The sequence below is a fragment of the Tupaia chinensis genome, unplaced genomic scaffold (assembly GCF_000334495.1).
Source record: "Tupaia chinensis unplaced genomic scaffold, TupChi_1.0 Scaffold000161_4, whole genome shotgun sequence".
Classification (NCBI taxonomy): Eukaryota; Metazoa; Chordata; class Mammalia; order Scandentia; family Tupaiidae; genus Tupaia; species Tupaia belangeri.
The window spans coordinates 507,801-529,267 of record NW_006159635.1 but is presented as its reverse complement, the minus strand read 5'-3'; the positions used below and the strand labels follow the sequence as shown (position 1 = coordinate 529,267).

Genomic DNA, 21,467 nt, shown 5'->3' with positions numbered 1-21,467 from the left:
AACAAACATATAAACCAATGGAACATACCAGAACTCAGAACTATATATGTGCGTGTATATGTATACATATACATACACGCACATATATATACACATATATGTATATACACACATATATGTGTATGTATGTATATGTGTATATATAGTTTTATATATAAAGATCCTCTTTTATGTGTCTGTAAGCTTGTTTATTTTATTCAATATCCCTCTATTCTTACCTCTTCATCCTTCCCAGCCTCTTGTAGTCATTCTTCATCTCTATTTCTATGAGGTCAGCTTTATATAGTTCTACATGTAGTTCTATATATACAGTTATATGAGGCATAGAACATCGAAAAGATTATATGTGTATATAATATAGATAGATATATAGATAGATAAAATTATATATCTCCAGTTAGTTTAGAACAAAGGTGCCAAGAACACTCACCTGCAGCAAGACAGTCTCTTCAATAAATAGTACTGGGAAACTGGATACCTATACGCAGAAAAATAAAGTTATACTCACATTTCTCACTGTATATAAAAATCAACTCCAAATGGATTAAAGACAAATATAAAACCTGAAACTATTAAACTATTAGGAAAAAAAACATAAGGGAAAGATTTCAGAACATTAGTTTGGCAAAGATTTCTTGAATAAAAACCTCATAAACAAATGTGATAAAAGCAAAAGTAGACAAGTGGGATTATATCACACTAAAAAGCATCTGCACAACAAAGATAACAATCAACAGAATGAAGAAACAATCCACAGAATGGGAAAAACATATTTGTATATGACACATCTGTCAAGTAATTAATAACCAGAATATACAAAGAATTTTAACAACTAAGCAGAAAAAGTAATAATAACCCAATGAAAAATAGACAAATTCTCAAAAGAAGACAAACAAATGACCAACAAACATATGAAAATATACTCATCATCACTAATCATTAGGGTAATGCAAATCAAAACCACAATGATATATCATCTCAACCCAGTAAGTATGACTATTGTTAAAATGACAAAAAATAACAAACATTGGTGAAGATATGTAGAAAATGCCACTCTTTGACACTGTTGATGTCATGTAAATTACAATACTACAGCCACTATGGAAAATAGTATGAAGTATCCTCAAAACACTAAAAATAGAACTACCATATGACCTAGCAACCCATTACTGAATATATATCCAAATGAAAGAGTCAGTATGCCATCATAAAGATACCTGCACCCCAGTGTTTATTGTCTCTTTATTTATGATAGCCAAGATATGAAATCAAGACAAGTGTTTATCAATGGACAAATAAAGAAAACATGACATAGATATGAATGGAGAAATAGAGAAGAGATTCCAGTATGACCACTCCTCATTGGTTGGTGCTTTCTCCTTCTCTCTCTCTTACTATACATGTATATGTGTGTGTGTATATATATATATATATGAATATTATATTATTCAGCCACTTAACAGGATTAAATGTGATTAAATGGCTGAGCCTGGAGGACATTACATTAAATGAAATAGGCCAGGCACAGAAAGATTTTGAAATACCACAGATTTTCCCTCAATATGGGAATTGAAAAAGCTGACCCCATAGAAATAGAAATGAAGAATAACGACTAGAGGCTGGGAACGATGATGGGTAAGAATAGAGAGATACTCAGTAAAATAAACAAGCTTACCGACAAATACAAGAAGGTCTAATGTCATAAAATACACTAGCGACACCTTACTATTAGGTCATCAGGAAAGTCATGATGTATTTTCTATGTTTTCCTATGCAAAAGTGCATCATAACTTTCCTTCATAACGTCCCAAATAGATATCTCAAAATAGCTGAAAAAGAGGATTTGGAATGTTCCCAACACAAAGCAATGGCAAATAGTTGAGATGATTTAGTCACATATTTATGTACTGAAAAATCACATTGTACTTCACAAATATGTACAATTATTATATGTTAATAACAAATGGCAGAATGTAGAAAGACACAATTTTTACATACTTAAACCAATGCTAAATGGTTATAAAGTGTAAGTGCCACAGCCTTCAAGAATGACGGTGACATAGCCATCAAGACGTAAATGTATTAACAGAACGATGCCAATTGCTTAAATTCTGGAACACCATATAATCTACGTATAATCTGCATTGTTAGTAGCAGTGGGAAGAATAAAATAGTAAAAACTTACCACCTTGATTAAACAAGCTCAAAGTAATTTACATGAGACATTCTGGCCTCAAGCTACCTTATATTGGCTGCTTGGCACAAATGAATTCAAATTAAAAAAGAACAAAATATTGTGACAGTAATAAGAGCATGACAAAGAAACAGAGGAAATCCGATCAAACGCTTCTGTGTCTTCCACAGACATGGAGGCAATTTTTTTCAAAGAGGTGGTGATGTGAAAGAAGAAAAAAAGATTTTTGACTTCAGTGTTAAATGCCCTTAGAGTTAGCAAGCATTCACTCAAGACTATTTTTCTCTTTGATTTACACAAAGGTCAACCTCTGACAGAAAAATCTGAGCTGCAGGTAGGATATTTAATTTCTTAGGTGACCTCCAGTGGTCATCCGAGACACACATGGGCCTGTGAAATAAGAGCTGTGTAGATTACCCAGAACAAAATGATCAAATGACAAGAAGCTTCCTGGAAATGTCCCTTAAGGTAGCAGAGATTCTCACTTGGTAAAATGAATGTATGGCATATCAAAACACTGAAAATGAGCACCCATTAGCCCTAAAATTCTATTTTTAGGAAAGCATCCTGAAGGAAAAGTTTGACAAAAGCTCAGAAATGTTGTGAGTAGTGAATTTTATTTCAGCATTGCTTAGCAACAGAGCATAATGGTCAACAATGTCAAGCGATTAAACGAATCACGGTTCACCCACAGTGACATACCAACACAGCCATCAGGAACAATAGTGATGGCATATTTGTCGAAATAAAATATGTTGGCAAAATACTGTTGAACTAAAAAGTAAGTTAAAATCAAGAGAAAATAACATGAGTATAAAACCATCTTTGCTAAAAAAGTACATGTGTGAGAGTATCTGAAAGGTATAAACTAAAACATCAAAGGGTTAAGTAATAGGTAAATCTTTGCATGGAATTTTTCACAAGTTGATTTTCTATTATAATAAATATTAATTTCTGATCATGATTTTTAAAATATATACAGAGATATCAATTCATGAGATTATAGCTATAATTTCTCACAAAATTTATCAAAAAATTGTTTCCCTGAGGGACCAGCAGATAGCGTAATGGCTATGTCGTTGAATTCCCACGTAGTCGACGGTGGTTCAAGTCCCGGACCCGGTGGCTTAAACTCACACCGGACGCATGTGCGTGCATGCCCAAGATCCCGAGAGGAGAATGGAGGAGAAGGGATTGTGGCGTGGCCATACTCTGCCCTTCCCCCCCCCCCCGGGGAGATGATTTCTTGCTTTCTATTTCTCTTGTCTCTCTCTGTCTTTCTGGCAAGCACACACGCCCTATAGCAAAAACCTCTCCAAAAGAAAAAAAATAGTTGCCCTGATTCACCCAGACAATAGATTTGATGGGCTTTGCAAATATCTCAGGTCAACCTTTCTGACTCACTACACTTTTTACCTGTTTTTTTTTTTTCTCTCCCTCTAAAAGATGAAAAGACAATGTAGTGTCCTATGCACATATTTTTCTTAAAACTTTTTTTTTATTTTATTTTCCTTTTTTCATGACGGAGAGAGAGAAGGAGGAAAACAGACCACTAACAGGGTCTCTGGATGCCACAATCCTTCCCCAGCCTCCCAACCAGTCAGGATCACAGGTGGACAATGTCCAGGTCCACCCAGTATCTACATTCTGGCCTCCCGGGTGGTTCCGGTATCATACCAACATGCTCCCCCTCTGTACCACTGCAGCTGGGCCAGAGCTTTCATTGTAGCTGCACCTTAATTTACCAAAGCAAGAAAACATGCCATCCATTTTTTTAAGAGGTTTTTGCCTTAGGGTGTGTGCATGTACCAGACAGAGACAGAGATAATGAGAGGTAAAGTGAGAAATCATCCACAGGGGGGATGGCCATACCCCAATCCCTTCTCCTCCATTCTCCTCCTGGGATCTTGGGCACACACGCACACACATGCCTGGCATGAATTTCAAGCCAGTGTGTCCAGGACTTGAACCACAGTTGACCATGTGGGAGTCCAGCAACATAACTGTTATGCCATCTGCTGACCCCATCGATTTATTTATATTCTTAAATATATATATATATATATATATTTGATATATATATAGATATATATATATTTGATATATATATGATATATATAAATGTATATGTACATATACATATATACACACACACACATACACACACACACACACACACTCACACACACACACACAGGAGTTTTATCCAAGAACTTCTATTTTTCTATTCCAAATATTTAACCTGCCCAACCTCAAATGTTTGATACAAAGACTATAAAATACAGAATCTACAGGTGACCTTCTAAAGTCATTATGAGTCTTGTATCTCAGTTTCTTATGATACTCTGACTACCAAATATTCTCTTAGACAGTACAAAGGAAGCATGGTTTACACCATGAAATGATTCACCACCCTGAAGTTGCTTCACTTACGTAGTAGCTAAAGATGTGTGCAAAGCCATGGGGGCAGTGCCTAAACTGTTCAGAGTGGACATGTGCATGGCATGCATGGCACATATACAAGGGATCTTGAAAAAGTTCATGAAATGCATTTGATGAAAAAACTATGCATGGATTCCAGAGTTTCTTGCACCAAAATAACTTGTATTTTAATTCCATTTTCCCATAAACTTTCTGAAGTCCCCTCATATATGATAGGATTTCCATTTATTTTGCATCATTTTTTATTGCTCCTATAGCAAATTGCCATAAATTTAGTGTCTTAAAACAACATGCTTTACTACCTTACACTTTTCCTGCAATAGGCTGAAATATAACCCAGGCCTCACCGGGCTAAAATCAAAGCTGTTCTCCTTCCTGCAGGCTCTGTTAGGGTTCCTTGCCTTACCCCACTTCTAGAGGCCTCCTGCTTTTCTTGGCTTATACATCCCTTCCTTCAACTCCAAAACCAACAAAGGACAGTCAATTCCATGTCACATCTAATCTAGGACTGCCCTTCTGTCTCCTCTTCCACCTTTGAACTCCCTGTGATTACACCGGGCCCCCCAGGTCATCCAGGATATTCTCCCTATTTTGAGGTTAACCAATTAGGAACCTTCATGCTGCCCACAAGCTCAATTCCGTTCTACCATGTAACCTGACCAGTTCTGCCTGCCCACCATCTGGGCAGACGGAAGTTGGTGGTAGATCGCAGCATCAAGACTCTGTTGGGAGTGTCGTCGCTCTGCCTTTTTGTGTCTCAGTCTTTGTCGCTCATGGAAGAAATACACTTTTAAATCTTGAATGTATAACTAAGCTTTTAAAGATGACTCCTGACCTCAGATGTTATAGTCTTGGGAGTTCAGAGAGATGTCAGTCAAATAGATCCGTGTTAGCCTACCATGTGGAGTGCTGTGATCGGGAGGTAAATGTAGAGCATATGAGGATGGAGGAGTGGCTCCTCCGCTAAGTGGGGATGAGTGTGGTCTAGCTCTCAGAATCGCCTTCCAGGGGTCATACCTAGACGAGTCTCGAATGACAAGTGCCATTAGCTGGAGAATTTCAAGCAATAAGAACAGCAAGCCCAAAAGCACAGATGCACAAGATAGCAGTGGGCGTTACAACTATTTGCGACTTGAAAATAGGGAAATCAGTCTAAAATTAAGGATTTAAAGATAAGTGTCCATGCTCCTCTTCCACACTGTCAAATTACTTAGAGCATGTGCTTCACTTTCATGGGATGTTGGGAAGACAAGTTTCTTTTTTTTATTATTTCATTTTATTTATTATTATCATAATCTTCTTATATTACATTGGATCACACATATCTTTACAGTGTATAACATTTCTTTTTCCAGCACAATTACCATGCATATCAGTCAGGACAAAGACATTACTATCCATATCATTATCATCAAATAGCTTTTCATCATTTTTTTCAGGTTATTATTATTATTATTTATTCTCGTTATTTTTTTAAACATTCAATCACTATATATCATTGGCTTGTATAAAAAAATGGGAAGATGAGTTCCTGAAAACAACTACCGCTAGAAGCCTCTATGAGATATGTGGGCTCTGTCGGAAGGGCCTGGGCCTGATACTGAATAACGCTACAGCAGACTGATTGCAAGTGCTCTAAGCAAATAACAGATAATCAAGATCAATTTCTCTCTAAACGGACCAGCAAATTCCCAGAAAGTAAGTAAAGCTGATTCATGGTTTAATAGGCTCAGTTTATCCAATTGCCTATAGCAACAATGTTAAGAGTATTAATAACATTCAACCACCGAACTACAAACTAGTTATCATTAGGGTCAATCCCAACCCTCATGAATAAACATTTTTTCCTGTTGTATTTTGACCAGCATTGTATTGATCCAGGAGGAGTTAATATTTAAAACCGACCAATACTTGATTCCTTTGTTAAAAGGAGCAGAAACTAATATGGATCACTGAAATTAGCTGAAGTTTCCTGTTAACTCCAACCCCTTCTTCCACTAAACCTTTTTTATCAGAATAACCATAACCCGAATTGCAAGATAACCTGATCTTGCCTCCTGCTCCTGTTTCAAATGCTTAATTAGTGTGTCCTAAATACAGAAGCAGAAGAATCTGTACCATTCCAAAACTGCCTGTAAGCCAACAACTAAATTATTTAGCATCAGCTATACTCATCAAAAAATGAAAACCACATTTTAACAGAACATCTTCAACAGAGCTACCACATTTGCTCAAAATCAAGTTAGACCTGGAATAAAGTGAAACCAGAAATACCTTTACTTTTCATGTTGTTTCCCACACAAAATGAAACTTCAGCCTGACTTTCTGCCCACCTTGCTCGGCTGGACACAGCAATCCAAAGCTGTAAGAAGAAAATATGGCATGCTCCTATTACTGCCCATGTCACTGACAAAATGTCTTCATCACATTCTCCAGGTTCGACCTGCCCACAATATGCTTTCTGAATTACCAAAACATGCTAGGGTGAGAAGAAGCAGTGAAAAATTTATATCATATAAGTTCAAAGCAAATTTTTAACAAATTTCATCTAGCTCATTGCAGTTGGCGGTGTCTGCGCCCACTCTTGAGTATGATGGAATGCATCGTGATTGGAATAACTGAGGCAAAGCACCTCAAAGGAGTACTCTGCCAAGAGTACCTGGTGGAAAGTCATTTTTTCCATGGCTATTGAATAATTTACAAATATATGTCATATCTCATATTCCTTGATGGGACATAGCCAGGAGCACTAAGAGGCAAAGCATTTTTGTCAAATTATTTTATTTTTGTCATTTGTCTAGTGAGTAATTAAGTATAAAGAAATATTCTAGAGCTAGCCCTGTGGCTTAGTAGTTAAGGAAGCCACATCCCATATGGCCAACTATATAGATCAAACCCCAGCCCCAGTAACTTAAAAGACACACCGGTCACATGTGCATGTGCATGCAATCCCAATGGGGAGGAAAAATGGAGAAGGGATTGCAGCTTGACCACACACTGGAGAAAAGTTTTCTCCCTCTCCATCTCCATCTCTCTCTTGCAAATGATCTTTTAGAATTTTTTTTTTTCTCCCTCTCCATCTCCATCTCTCTCTTGCATATGCTCTCTGAGAATTTTTTTTTAAAAAAAAAAAGAAATATTCTAAGAGACCAGCAGATGGTGTAACAGTTATGTCGCTAGACTCCCACATAGTCGACTACAGTCCGAGTCCCAGACTCAGTGACTTAAAACTCACCCTGGACAAGTGTGCGTGCATGCCCAAAATCCTGAGAGGAGAATGAAGGAAAAGGGATTGTGGCATGGCCATCCCCACTGGGGGTGATTTCTCACCTTCTATCTCTCTGTCTCTTTCTAGTTCTCTGGCGAGCACATGCAACCTATAGTAAAAATGTCTCTCTGGGCCGGCAGGTGGCATGGTGGTTAAAGGCGCTGGATTCCCACATGGCTGACTGTGGTTCAAGTCCTGGATCTGGCGGCTTGCTCGCTCTCTCTCTCTCTCTCTCTCTCTCTGTCCCTCTCTGGTCAAATTGAAATGAATAAATAATAAATAAAATTTTAAAAATAAAGTCTCTCTCAAAGAAGAAAAAAATATTCTAATATCATAGTTCTACGTCTATGGGTAAAATAAGTCAGAAGTAAAGCTCACGCTGGGTGTGGAATGGAGGTGTGGAGAGGTACAATTATTAGAAAAATCATTTATGTTCAAAATATTTTATAATTCTTTTACTGCTTCAGAGAGATTATATATATTGTAGGATCTCAGATAACAGAAATTAAATTAACCAGATTGCATGTGTCCACAACCCAAATCTATCAAGTAGTTATTCAGTTCTTCCATTTATCCACTGTATTAGTTATCCATGTTATGTAACAGCTATCCTCCCAAATACTGGTGGTCTAAAACAACATGCTTTATCTCAGAGTTCCTCTGGGTCCAAGTACCCAGGTATACTTTACTGGGTCCCCTAGCTCTGAGCATCTTTCAAGACCTCAATCACCTCAAGGTTCAGTAAGAAGGATGTATTTCCGAGCTCATATATGTGGTTGTTGGCAGGACCCAGATCCTGTCATGTTAGACTTGGGCCCTGGTTGCTCACCAGCTGTTGACTGGAGGTTTCTGTTAATTCCTTGCCACACAGACCATGCCACAGAGCACCTAACATGGCAGCAAGCAAGAGGGCAAGACAGAGAGCAAGAAAGGAAATGCATCCCAAAACGGAAGTGACATCATCATTGGCTGTTTTCTGCTCCTTAGAAGCAATTCATTAGGCCCAGCCCACACTGGGGGGGCGGGGGACTTCTCACAGTCATGAAAACCGGGAGATGGGGTCCACTGAGAGCCATGTCAGAGGCTACCCCACTGCATTTGCTCACACCTTTATCATAAAGCAAATAGACCAAGCAATATTTTATCCCAGCAATTAGCATATACTAAATCAAGACCCCTTGCCAGAAAGTTACATAAAAAGAGAAAATGATTTTTTTTACAGTAAAGCCAACTGATGTAATCAGCGAGACTTTCTCAACTGATGTTAAAGAAGAAAATGAAGTTCGTAGCTGGTAATACAAAGCAGACATTACTTTCCCAGGAGCATTCTTTCCAGCTCTTTTACCTCAGTCATTCAGGCCACGTTTCTTCCTTCCCCTGGCAAGATGATACCAAAATTAACATTCTGTGCTGAGAGAATCGCTGACCTTTCTACACAAATGGTTATCAGCCACACGGTGACTACTGAAATGGACAGAGCCAAAGTCAAAAGTTCAAATGGACAAGCAGATGCCAGTATTTAGAATTAATAGAACAGAATTTACCTCTATTTACTTAATATAATCTATAGTCGAGTAATACACAGCTGTAATACCACAATGCCTAGATAATGACGAATAATTCACATCAAGTGTTTACTGTTAGCCAAGCTCCTAACCACTTAATACATACATGGTCTGCATACTGGTTAATATACGGACATCTATGTATAAATCTAAGAAACTTCTATTAATTACTGGCTATTACTATTACCAATATATTTGTAGTGCCAATTTGCAATTAGATGAAAATCACTTGAGTTTTTCAAAGCTTACAATTTCTGCCATTCCTCTTTGATTGACGCAGAAACCCACTAAGTAATAAAAGATGTCAAGAAAATTACATGAAAAATATAAAGTGCTTCCTTTTTATTCAACTAAACTGGTTTACACACGTTTTGAATTTGCTCATTTGAAGTGAACAAAAATGATATGCTTGGAGAATTGGTTATTTTATTTCTACTCAACAAAATTACTTTAAGTTCACAGAATTGCTTTTTTAACCCTGAAATTATTTTGTTTTGCCTCCCTATCAATACATAAGCACATTGTTATAAAGTGAGCAAATGCTTTTCACTGCTTTTTCTGATGCAAAATTTATATTGACATTGTATAAAAGATATGTGTACTGTAATTTTTATGAAAAGTTAGCATTGTTCTACTACTAATCTCTTCTGCAAAAAAAAAAAATAGACACAAGTGAAGTCAACATTTCTAGTCATTTTCAGATTTCTGAAATAATAGGTTCTTATTCAGTAAGGGAGTAATCCTAGTTGTTTGTTTTAACTGCTCCTCTTAGTAAAAACATTCGGACATACACTACGAGATATGACCTTTGACGTCAAAGGAGCACTCACACATTAAAGGCAAAAGACAGAAAAGGAACATTTCAGAGAATGAAGAGAAATGCTTCCCTACAGAAGTCAAAGATGTTGGTAGACAATGTATAATACAACTAAGAAGAGAAAATAAATCTTTTTCCAAGATCTTCTGGTAAATTTTATTAAAGAAATATTTCACTTAAACACAGTATCTTCCAAAACGAGTTAGAGATGAAAAAAGTTCTCTTCATGGGGTTCTGATTTTCCATTTAGTATTGATGAAAAGTGTTATTGATTAAAACTAACTAAAATTATAAATCAGCTGTTGAGTTTGTTCACAAACTAACTGCACTAGAAATCAGAAAGCAATTATTTACAAGTTAGATGTTTTTTAAATAATGTAATTTTAATGAAAATCACAAGTCATTTAAAATATTGTCTTTACTCTTACTAGTCATTATTCTTATATGCACTTATATCTTTTCCAGGCTATTCCTGTTTTCCTTGTTGAATGTATGGTCGCCTATTCTTATATGCACTTATATCTTTTCCAGGATCTTCCTGTTTTCCTTGTTGAATGTATGGTTGACAATGACTGGACAGGTGCCATCCTATGGTTCATAGCTATACACAAAATCCTTTGAGGGTAATTCAAATTCCTAACTGATCCTCAATTTCTGACATTTTGGATCAAAATGTGACCACATACTAAATTCCTTTAATCTCTAGCAGTTCTAAAGTCCTTCTCTAAGAAATTTATATTTATAGAAAAAGAAAACTTTAACCCTGACACCTGTGTCTGACATCGATAAAAATAATATCCTGGTAAACAAGCATCCAAAAATGTGGTGTTATCTTGACAGTACTTGATCACTTTCTAAATGGAGAAAAATAAAATTGGCCAGATGAGGAATTTCTTTAGAGTGGACATCTCATCTCTGCCTTTATCCACCTATGTCCAAAATCAAAGAATAATAACAATATCTTGTATTGTTTCACATACATGATCTCATTTGATCCTTACAAGTTGATTATTAAATTTTAAATATATGTACTTTCCATATGTATAGTTCCTCTCCCTCCATGAAATCCATGCCATGATATATTTTATTCAAAAATATCTAATTTTCTTTTTAACACACCATGCATTTCTTATTAGTCTTTTGATATTGGCAGTAAAAATGAAAATGGCCACTTGAAAATGGCTGCTTTCAACCTAAAGCAACTTTTTGCTGTGTCAGTATGAAAGTCTTTCTTCCAACCAGAGATATGGGTTGCTTTAAGGATCTTAAAAATACCCTCATCTGCACAACTGTTTATCCATCTACAGAACAAGAGAATTCATGCCAGAAACTGCTCACTCTGATTTTTAATGATCAATTCCAAATGTTCTACTTTCCTCACTTGCATTTTCTAATTGACTTGATTTCGTCTTCAAAGAATAGACCAAGAATACTCACCAGTTCCTATTCCTACTTCAGTTTTATTTATTGTTAATTCACATTTTTGTGTGAAATAAGCAGAAATTCCATATGCTCTTAGGTTTATGAATATGACAATCTCTGCATTAACTATATAACTTACTCTTTGTCCCTGCAACCTGATTGTAGGTTCAAATGAGGTCCCAATTTCTGGTGTAACTTCCCATGTGATTAAAGCATTGGGGTCCCTAGCATTATCCCAAGTTTCATTTACTATGAGGAATCACAGGACCCCACATACAGTCATCCTCATAGCTAGGATTTATTGCAGCAAAAGGGCACAAAACACAATCAGCAAAGGGGCCAGGTCCATGGGGCAGGGGAACTCATTGCTCAGGAGAAGATGAATTCCACATGGAGACCACAGTTTGAATCACCAGCTTGGTCAGGCTGAAACACACCAGGCATGCACAGGCGAGCGCCCAAGATCTCACAGCTGGAGGACAGAAGAAGGGGGTTGTTGCGTGGGCGGGCCCTACAGAGGGTGCTAGTCTTTCTCTTGCACATGCATGCATGCTATCATGAATAAAAAGAGAAATAAAGAAGAGGGAAAGGATTTCTTTTTTTTAATTAACAAAGGGTCAAAGCATGTGGAAGGCAAGGTTGAGAGGAAGCCAGGTACAAACCTCCGAGAGCTCCCCTTAACCCTCTCCCCTCACACAGGACACACTTAATTCCTCCAGCCTCGGCCTGTGACCACATGTGTGAAGTGCTGTCCTCCAAGGAAGCTCATTAAAGACACAGTTCCCACGGTTTTTACTGGGAGCTGGTCATGCAGGCACCCCCTACCTGGCTCCAACCAAGTTTCTAGATTCCCAGAGGGAAACAAGTGTGCAGTAAGAACCACATTTTGTGCAGTGCAGGCACAATGCATCCTTCTTACAGTTCCACCATGCCACACCAAGCAGGACTTGCTACCACTCAGGCCTGCTCTAGTCACCTTCACCAGGCTGTTAACCTCAACTTTTGAATGCCTTCCACTCTTCGCTATTTCTAGAAGAGGTGGTGGGCAGAGCTGCATAACATAGTATTTATGAGCAGTGTTCCAGGACCTAGTCTCCTGGACCTGAGTACTAACTCTGTCATTTATTCATAGAGCAATTTACTTAACCACTCTGAATGTCAGTTTCTTCATCTATAAAGTGAAGGTAACAACCATACCATCTCCACAGCGTTATTGTGAGAACCCATGTAAAGTCCCTTTGAAGAGCAATGAGTGTTCAGTCATCTCAGCCACTGTCTTTTCACAGACGCTCAGGAGGTGCTTGAAGTTGTCCAGATTGTGTTCAGCCCCCATGGGCCATTACTCTTCTGCCACCTACTCCAGTGGGCACAAAAGATTTCCCTGTGGTTTCTCCTTCACAAATATCAGGCACTTACACAGTTCTGCCAACCTGCGTCACCCAGGCCTAAGGCTTTTCAGTGCAAGAGTTGCAAGGAGGCCTACAAAGTAGACAAACTGACTCTAAAATTCTTAGAGAAATGCCTAAGACCTAGAATAGCCAAAGTAATTTTGAAAAGGAAGAACAACACGGGTGACTTACAAACCTGATTTCAAAACTTACAATAAAGCTACAATAATCAAAATAGTGAGATGAACATCAACAGGACAGAATAGAAAATTCAGAAATACACTCTCATAGTTAGGGTCAATTGATTTTCAACAAAAGTGCCAAGCCAATGGGTGAAAGAACAGTTTTTTCAAGAAGTGATCCTGGAACAATTTGTTACCATACGCAAAAACAAGAAGTTAGACTGTGACCTCACACCACACAGAGTAACAACTCACAATGGGTCACAGATTCAGATGCAACAGCTAAAACTATAAAACTTAGTTTTTCACTAGCAAAACCATAGGAAACAATGTTTGTGATCTTGAGTTAGGTAAAGATTTCTTAGAAATAAAACTACATTTTATCAAAATTTAAAACTGTGTACTTTAGAAGATGTAATTAGGCCTGCCCCTGTGGTTCAGTGGTAACAAGTGCCCTGAAGGTCAAAAGCCATATGACTGACTGTGGATTTAAATCTCCAGACCATCCTAAAAACAGACCAGGCACCCAGGATCCTGAGGATCTGGAGGGCTAGAGAAAGGGAATAATGATGAAGTGTGATAAGGCCTGGCCAAGGGCGTATAACTCTCTCTCTCTCTCTCTTTCTTGTTCATGCATGCACACACATTTAAACAATATATGTATAATTAAGTAAATGAAATATGAACACAGATTGGAGAAAGGTATTTCCAAATCATATGTGACAAAGGGTTCATACATAAAATACATTTTAACAACTCCTAAAATCAATTTAAGAGAAGACATTAAAAATAGTCAAAGGATTTGAATAGATATTTTGCCAAATAAGATCTATGAATGACTAATAAGCACATAAAAAGATACTCAATATTGTAAATCACTAGGAAAATGCAAAGTAAAGTAAAAAATGGTACATCATTGTACACCCAACAGAATGGCTATAACCCAAAACACCAACAATCACAACTGCTGATGAGGATATGGAGAGACTGGAACCCTCCTACATTGCTGGTGGTTATGTAAACGCTCCGGTTAACTCGGAAAACAGTTGGGTAATTTCTTCAAACGTTAACTATATACTTACCATACGCTCCAGCAATCGAATCCTTGGTATCTAGCCAAGAGAAGTGACATGTCCACAGAAAGACGTATGTGAACACTTACAATCAATGTAACCCCAATGTGACCCCAATGTGAACCCCAATCAATGCCCGTGGATTTTTAAATGACTCAATAAAATTTGGTATTCCCAAACTGAAATACTATTCAGGAAAAAAAAAAGAAAGAGCAAACTTCTGGTATGTGATAGAACATAGATGAACATCATAGATATTATATAATTGGAAAAAGCCACATACAAAAGACTAGAGTTTGTGTGGGGTTTTTTTATGTTTTAAAGAATTTTTTACACCTACTATACCACACATTTTAAACACTAACATATAACTCCCTGATGGCTGCGGCCAGACAGAAAGGAAAGAGTCTTTCTCCCCAAGACTAGGGTTTTTTTAGTGATACCAATTACATTAAATTTCTAGAAAAAGGAAAATATCTAGATACAGAAGGCAGATTAATGATTGTCTATAACTGGGGTGGGGGCAGGAACGACTACAAATAGTCATGAGGAACTTTACGAGAGATAGAGATTTTCTAAAACTGGATTATGGTAACGGTGGCATAATGTATAAATCTACTAAAAGTAACTGAACTATATACTTTTAACAGATGAATTATAGGGCATTCAAATTATGCCTTAACAAAACTGTTTTTTAAAAGATCCCGTGATCCTGGGGTGGCATGGTAGTTATGGTTCTAGATTCCCACATGGCTGACTGCGTTCCGAATCCTGGATCTGGTGGCTTGAAAATCACACAGGGCGCTTGTGTGTGCCTGCCCAAAATTCTGAGAGGAGAATAAGAGGAAAGGGGTTGTGGTGTGGCCATTCCCCTGGAGGGTGATTTCTCACTTTCCCTCTCACTGTCTCTGTCTCTCTCTGGTGAGTGCATGTACCCTAGCACACACACACACAAAATCTGTGATCCTAAAGTCAAAGTTTCTCAAAGGAGGGCTTGCAAAACCGAAGGGTACTGGATTAAACACATTCATTTTAATCACTGGTAATTTAACACATTAATGTTAGACACTTAACTGTTCCATAAAAAAAAATAAAATAAAATAAAATAAAATAAAAAACCCTTACGTGCTATCGAACATGGTATTAAGTGAAAACAGCCAGATGTGCCGTGAGTGGGAACGCTTTATCAAGGAGAAAGGGTAGGCTCAGATGTGCTGGATTGATGCTGGTTGTCCTAGGGGAAATGGAGGCAGCTCACTAGTTACAGGTCATGTCATGGGACTGGTCCAGAGAACAGACATGGCTTTCTCTGGTTGGTCCTGAGTCAAAAGTTGGGGCAAAAAGAAGGAACTTGGTAGTCATTTATGGAGTCCTTACCATTCTGGGTCACTGGTTGCAGGTAGTTGGGCTTGCTAGATTAAGATGGCTAAGAAGTCGTGGTCTGGCTGCTGGGCCTCTGGGCCGAGGTTATATTGACATGCAGTATTTTGCCCTGGTGATTCTCTCTCAAGACTGGAATGCAAAACCAGAGAGCTAAAAACAAAACAAGGAAACACTGCTACTCACTCTGATAGGTCATGCTTTGTTCTTTCTTTCTTCCTTCTCCCCCAGAGTCCCTCACACACCACATTCACAGACTCCAAGTGGTCAGCCATACCAGTTTTCTAGATAATCTGAAATTGTCTTGAATTCCAGATGGCATTGCCACTTCTCCCAAATCTGGCCTGCATTTTGACAAGAAGGACTACAGACCATCTTTAGAGAAAATCCTCCTCCTGCACCTGGTCTCTGACATATCCTCCCCTACTCAACCCACTGAAAATAATGATGGGGGCATTACTTATATTTCATGACTTCTCACATTTCAGAAGCTTTATTTTTCTTTTAATTTTATTTATTTTATAGTTTTATTTTATAGTTTCTTATTTACATTTCATTGTTGTACATCTCGATGGGGTACAGTATGGTTCTTCAAGGCATGCATGTGGTACATGATAATCAAATCAAGAACATTACCATATTCATCATTCAACAAGGAACATTGCATTATGTCGTGCACATTCTGAAGGCTTATATGACCCTGCATTTTTATTTATTTATATTACTATTCATAATCATAAGAATAAGAAGGGTTGCCAGCAACTTTGCAAGAATTGGTTTATTTAGTCTTTTCCTTATGAGAAAATTATCAGTATGATGCCATTTAATAATTAAGAAAAATGAGACTTACCAAGGTTAAATAATGTATCCAAGGTTACCAGTCAGGACTCCAACCCCCAGTATATTTAACTGCAGAGCCAGATCTTGAACTTTAATATTGGTTGCCTAAAGGCAAAAGCAATGATATAGCTGATCGGAAGTATTATTTTCTTGATTCAAATATAGTGAATATCTTCTCACCTCATTCCCCTGGCATGGCCCCCAAATGTGCTGAAGTTCAATAGTCAACTATTTCCTCTCTCTGAGGCACACGTTATACCTCACAAGACGCGCCTTAGATGTGGATGCGAAATTTCTGCAAGGCCTTACAATCCCTGTTAGTCATGTTAATGGCTTGCAGTTTCTTAACCTCTAATCATTCCTTTAAAACAAATATTGATTTATAGAGATAGAGTGCTACCACATCTAATTTTATTGGAGTGGTTGTTTGAGTTTCTGTATTGCCACTAAAAAGAGCAACCCAGGAAGTTTTCAGAAATCCTGCGATGAAAATAACAGAACTAAATTTCCCTCTTGAAAATTTTCATCTAGTAACTGTTGACTTTAGTGGACCCCACCCACTGCCCAGCCCATTCATACCAATCCTCTATTAAAATAAAGGAAGGGCCAGGCCCATAGCCCAATGAGTAAGGATGCCAGATCTCACACGGCTGACCGTGGTTCTAATCCCAACTGGTCCCTTTCAAGAGTGCTTTCCTCCTTAAATGCAAACTTCCTTCTGTTGAGATTATGATTAAACCAAACAAACAAGCAAAACAGAATAAGGATTGTGTCATCTCAAAGCTTAAGATGTCCTCAATAGAATGTATCCCTTGCAACTCAGAAATTTCAGGTATTAAAATCAACGCAATAATTTCCTGTTCTCAGCTCCGTACCGTAGGAAGTCCTCAACCCATGTGATGTCATTAGTAAGGAGGAATGTTGAAATAATTTTAATAGTAATAATTAGAATGTCAGTCATTCAAATGATTTACTTTCTTTTATAAATTAGGACAGACTCAAGGTTATCCTCCAAATAGTACCATGCTCTCACTCGTGCGCTTTCCTATCTGCTTTCTAAAATTGGAAGAAACAGTTGGAGTTGCAAGTAGAGAGAGTTAGACAGAACCTGTAATTTATTTTTCCTCTGCCACATCCCTCAGTGAGCCATCATTAATGATATGCCATTAATAACTATAGCAATTATGAATTATTATAGTGCTTTTGGTGCTAATTTTGCAGTTACTTCCATTTTCATTTTACCCATGGATGAATTTTTAATAAGAAAGGAGAGACAGATAAAGAAAGCATAAGACATGCATAGATATGTGGGATTTCAGTAATCTTATTTGTAAAGGAAAACTGTGTTCAAAGGACACTTTTTTATAGAAGCCCAATATATGAAACAGATAAACATGGCTCTGCTCTAATTCAGACTTGAGCAGGAGACCAGGCTGCCCACCTGGCCCCTAACTGCTGGTGACACCTGAGACATTCGCAGAGCCTCGGGACTCCACTGACCATTATTTGAAAACCAAAGATCTCCACTGACACGATACAAGAGTCACGTGACACCATCAGCACTGACTGACAGTCCAGAGGACCAAACGAAATGCAAACCAACAAGTGATGCTGGTGATATTAGTCATGAGGCACTTGATGCAATGGGTTAGAAATCTAAATATTTTAATGTATGAAAAGATTTATTTAATAATAGTACTAATTGCTCACCTTAAGATTATCTACAATGCCGAGATCAGGAATATCTCCACTTTCTTAAAACTATAAACCAATGTTGTAGAATGTTAGAAGTGAAACTTCTTTATTCATATGAAAGAATAATTGAATAAATGCTTAAGTGACTATTTCATCATTCACCCCTAAAAATTTTTTTTTGTATTTATACATACTTTTCTTTTCTTTCTTTTCTTTTCTTTTTTTCAATGTCCAGAAGGCACATGTGCAAGAGAGAGAAAGAGAGAGAGAGAAAGAAAACACCCTATTTGGGGCATGGTCATGCTGCAATCTTTTTCCTTCATTTCTCCATCCCATCAGGATTTGGGGCACACGTGCACATCTACCTAGCATGTTTATTAAGCCTTAGAACTAGAATTCAAACTGTGGTCAGCCATATGCCACCCAGCTCCCAAACATAGTGTTTAACCACTGCATTATAGGGCTGGCCCTCTATCTTTTTCCTTTTTTTTTTTTTAAAGTTGTAGGGCACAGAGGTCTTTGTTTTCTCGGATATATATCTACAGAAAGAACAGGGTTTCCTGACATTGTTCTACCTGTTGCCTTGTATACAGGTGATGAACAGGACATCAAGGGAGTATTGTCCTCTACTTGGAATGCTTAAGAGTAGAGTTTCCTTAAGAACAGAGAACCTGGGACCAGCAGATGATGTAATGGTTAAGTCACTGGACTGCCTCCTACTTGACCACAATCGAGTCCTTAAGCTGAGGAATTAAAACTCATGCCAGGTGCATGTGCTTGTGTGCCTAAGATCCCAAGAGGAGAATGGAAAAGGGATTGCAACGTGGCCAACCCCCTCAGGGGGTGATTTCTCGCTTTCAGTCTCTCAGTCTCTCTAGCAAGTGCACGCATTCTATAGCAAAAAAATCTCTTAAAAAAAAAAACAGAATTTTAAACAATTCTAGGATCAAAAAAAAAAATCCAAAATAAAATTGCCTAAATGGGAAGCTCCTCAATGAGAATGAATGTTTGGTAGTCTCCGGAGATACTGTTAAAGGACAAACACCAGATGAATGAGGAAAGGGAGGAGAATAATGTTGAAATGGCTTATTCATCAGACATTAGTATTCTCCAAAAAGGTCTCATCCCATGAATTAGTTTCCCAGGCCTGCTGTTAACTGATTATCATCCACTTTTCTACTTCAAACAACAGAAATGGATGCTCTTACGATTCGAAATTCAGAAGTCTGAAATTCAGGTGTTTACAGGGTTGGTTCTTTTGGATATGCTGAGGAAGAATCCATTCTCTGCCTCTCTTGTAGCTCCCAGTGGTCACCAGTAACCCAGGGCAGTTCATGGCTTGCAGCTACATCATCCCACCTCTATTTCCTTCATAACATGGTCTTCTTCTCAGCGTATGTCTCTGTCTTCATGTGGTCTTCTTATAAAGTCATTGGATTTAGTGTCCACTCTAATTCCGTATGACCCCATTGTAGTTTAACTAATTTTATTTCCAAATAATGTCATGTTCTGAAGTTCATGGAACACTACTCAACCCAGGAAACCTTATATTGTTAGGATTCAGCCAAATCATGCCGGCCCACAAAATAAGTGTTGGGAATGATGCCTAGATTCTCCTTTATCCTTTTCTCCCTAAACCAAAGCAAATAACAAACAAATTTTGTTTTGAAGGGAATGCATGTAATAAAATCCATGCAGTTTGCATCTGATTGTTATTTGTAAGCTCCCAATTTCTTGAAAAATACCTAAGTGTGGAATTTATTGACTGTGTCTTTTTTTTTTTTTTCTTTTTTAAGACTCTCCTGTGGGCTGACTAGCATTCCATAGTGTATATGTGCCACATTTTTTCAATTCACTCATCGGTCCTTGGACATTTGGGTTGATTCCATGTCCTAGTAATTGTGAATAATGCTGCAACAAAAGTAGATGTGTGTTTTTCTACCTGTTTTTCTATCTTTGGTTAGATACCTAAGAGTGAAATTACTGGGTCATATGGTCTATATACCAAATGTCTGCACTTTGTAGCAGAAGCTGAAAGACTAGAAGGTATAATAGCAGGGAGGCCAACTATACTAGAGACAGTAGAGAAGGGGGTGGGTAGTAGGAGTGGAAGGGAGGAGATCAGGGGAAAAATTTTTAAAAATAAAACATTTAAGAGATATGAAAATGAAAAGTTATCTGTTGATGATAATGTATTTAATAATGCCTTTAACTTGACTAATATGCACTAATTCAAGCTGAGAAAAACCATGTTGTAAACTATTAAGATGTACAATGATTAAATGTAAATTTTTTTAAATTTTTTTTTAAATAATCTCTCGTGGAGGATAGTCACCCTGCAATCTCTTCTCCTCCATTTCTCCCTCCTTACAAAATTTTGAGCACATACACATGTACACTTATCTAGTGTGTTTCTTGAGTCCAGGACTTGAACCATGTAGTCAGCCATGTGAGATCCAGCTGCCTTAACCACCATATCACCAACTGGTCCAGACAGCATCTTACTACTAGTTTTAATGATTGGGACCTTTTGGTCCCACATTCTTACTAGAACCAACTAGTCCATTTTCAAGATGTCTGGTGTTGCTTTCATTCCTTACCTCTCTGCCAAACCTTACCTCTCTACCATACCAACCAACAACAATAACTAAGTAATTATTGTAATTTCAAGGAAAATGTAGCTGATCTTATCAGTTTGAATGAAGCCAAAACAAATAACCTGAAAGGTCTTACCAGTTATTGATATAATTACAACAGAACTTATATCCATCTGTCCACTCTTCCATTGATAACAACTGGATTCCATGGACTGGGTAATTTATAGAAAACAGAGGTTTACCTAGCTTTGATTGGAGGTCTAAGGTCAAGGTTCATCTGACAAGGGTCTTCTTGTTGGTGGGGGCTCTCTACAGAGTCCTGAGTGTACATCAGGCACCACATGACAAGAGGTCAAAAGTATGTCTATGTATTTGTGTCTCTCCTTGCATACACTTCTACATATACATATACAATGTTTATGCCACTTATTGCTTTATTTCTTCATAACTTTTTAAGAATCAAAATGAGTATGCCCATTTGAGTGTGTTGTGGCAACAAAAAGAGTATGTTGAAATAACCCATCTCTGTCCTTTGAGGTACGTTACGTATTCTTTTTTTTTTTTTTTTTTTTTTTTTTTTTATAGGGTTTGCTTAAGGGGGATG

At 37.6% G+C, this 21,467-nt stretch overlaps 1 long non-coding RNA gene across 2 annotated transcripts in view; it reads right to left on the bottom strand.

Moving 5' to 3' along the window:
* Window positions 1-6,916: 6,916 nt before the first annotated feature.
* LOC114007380 (uncharacterized) overlaps window positions 6,917-21,467 on the bottom strand; it is a 78,156-nt gene continuing 63,605 nt past the window's right edge. For both annotated transcript variants that reach the window (XR_003549019.1, XR_003549018.1), the window contains 3 exons: window positions 16,582-16,676; window positions 15,729-15,884; window positions 6,917-6,998 (listed from right to left, as the gene is read on the bottom strand). This is a non-coding gene — a long non-coding RNA (uncharacterized LOC114007380). The remainder of the gene's footprint in view (window positions 6,999-15,728; window positions 15,885-16,581; window positions 16,677-21,467) is intronic.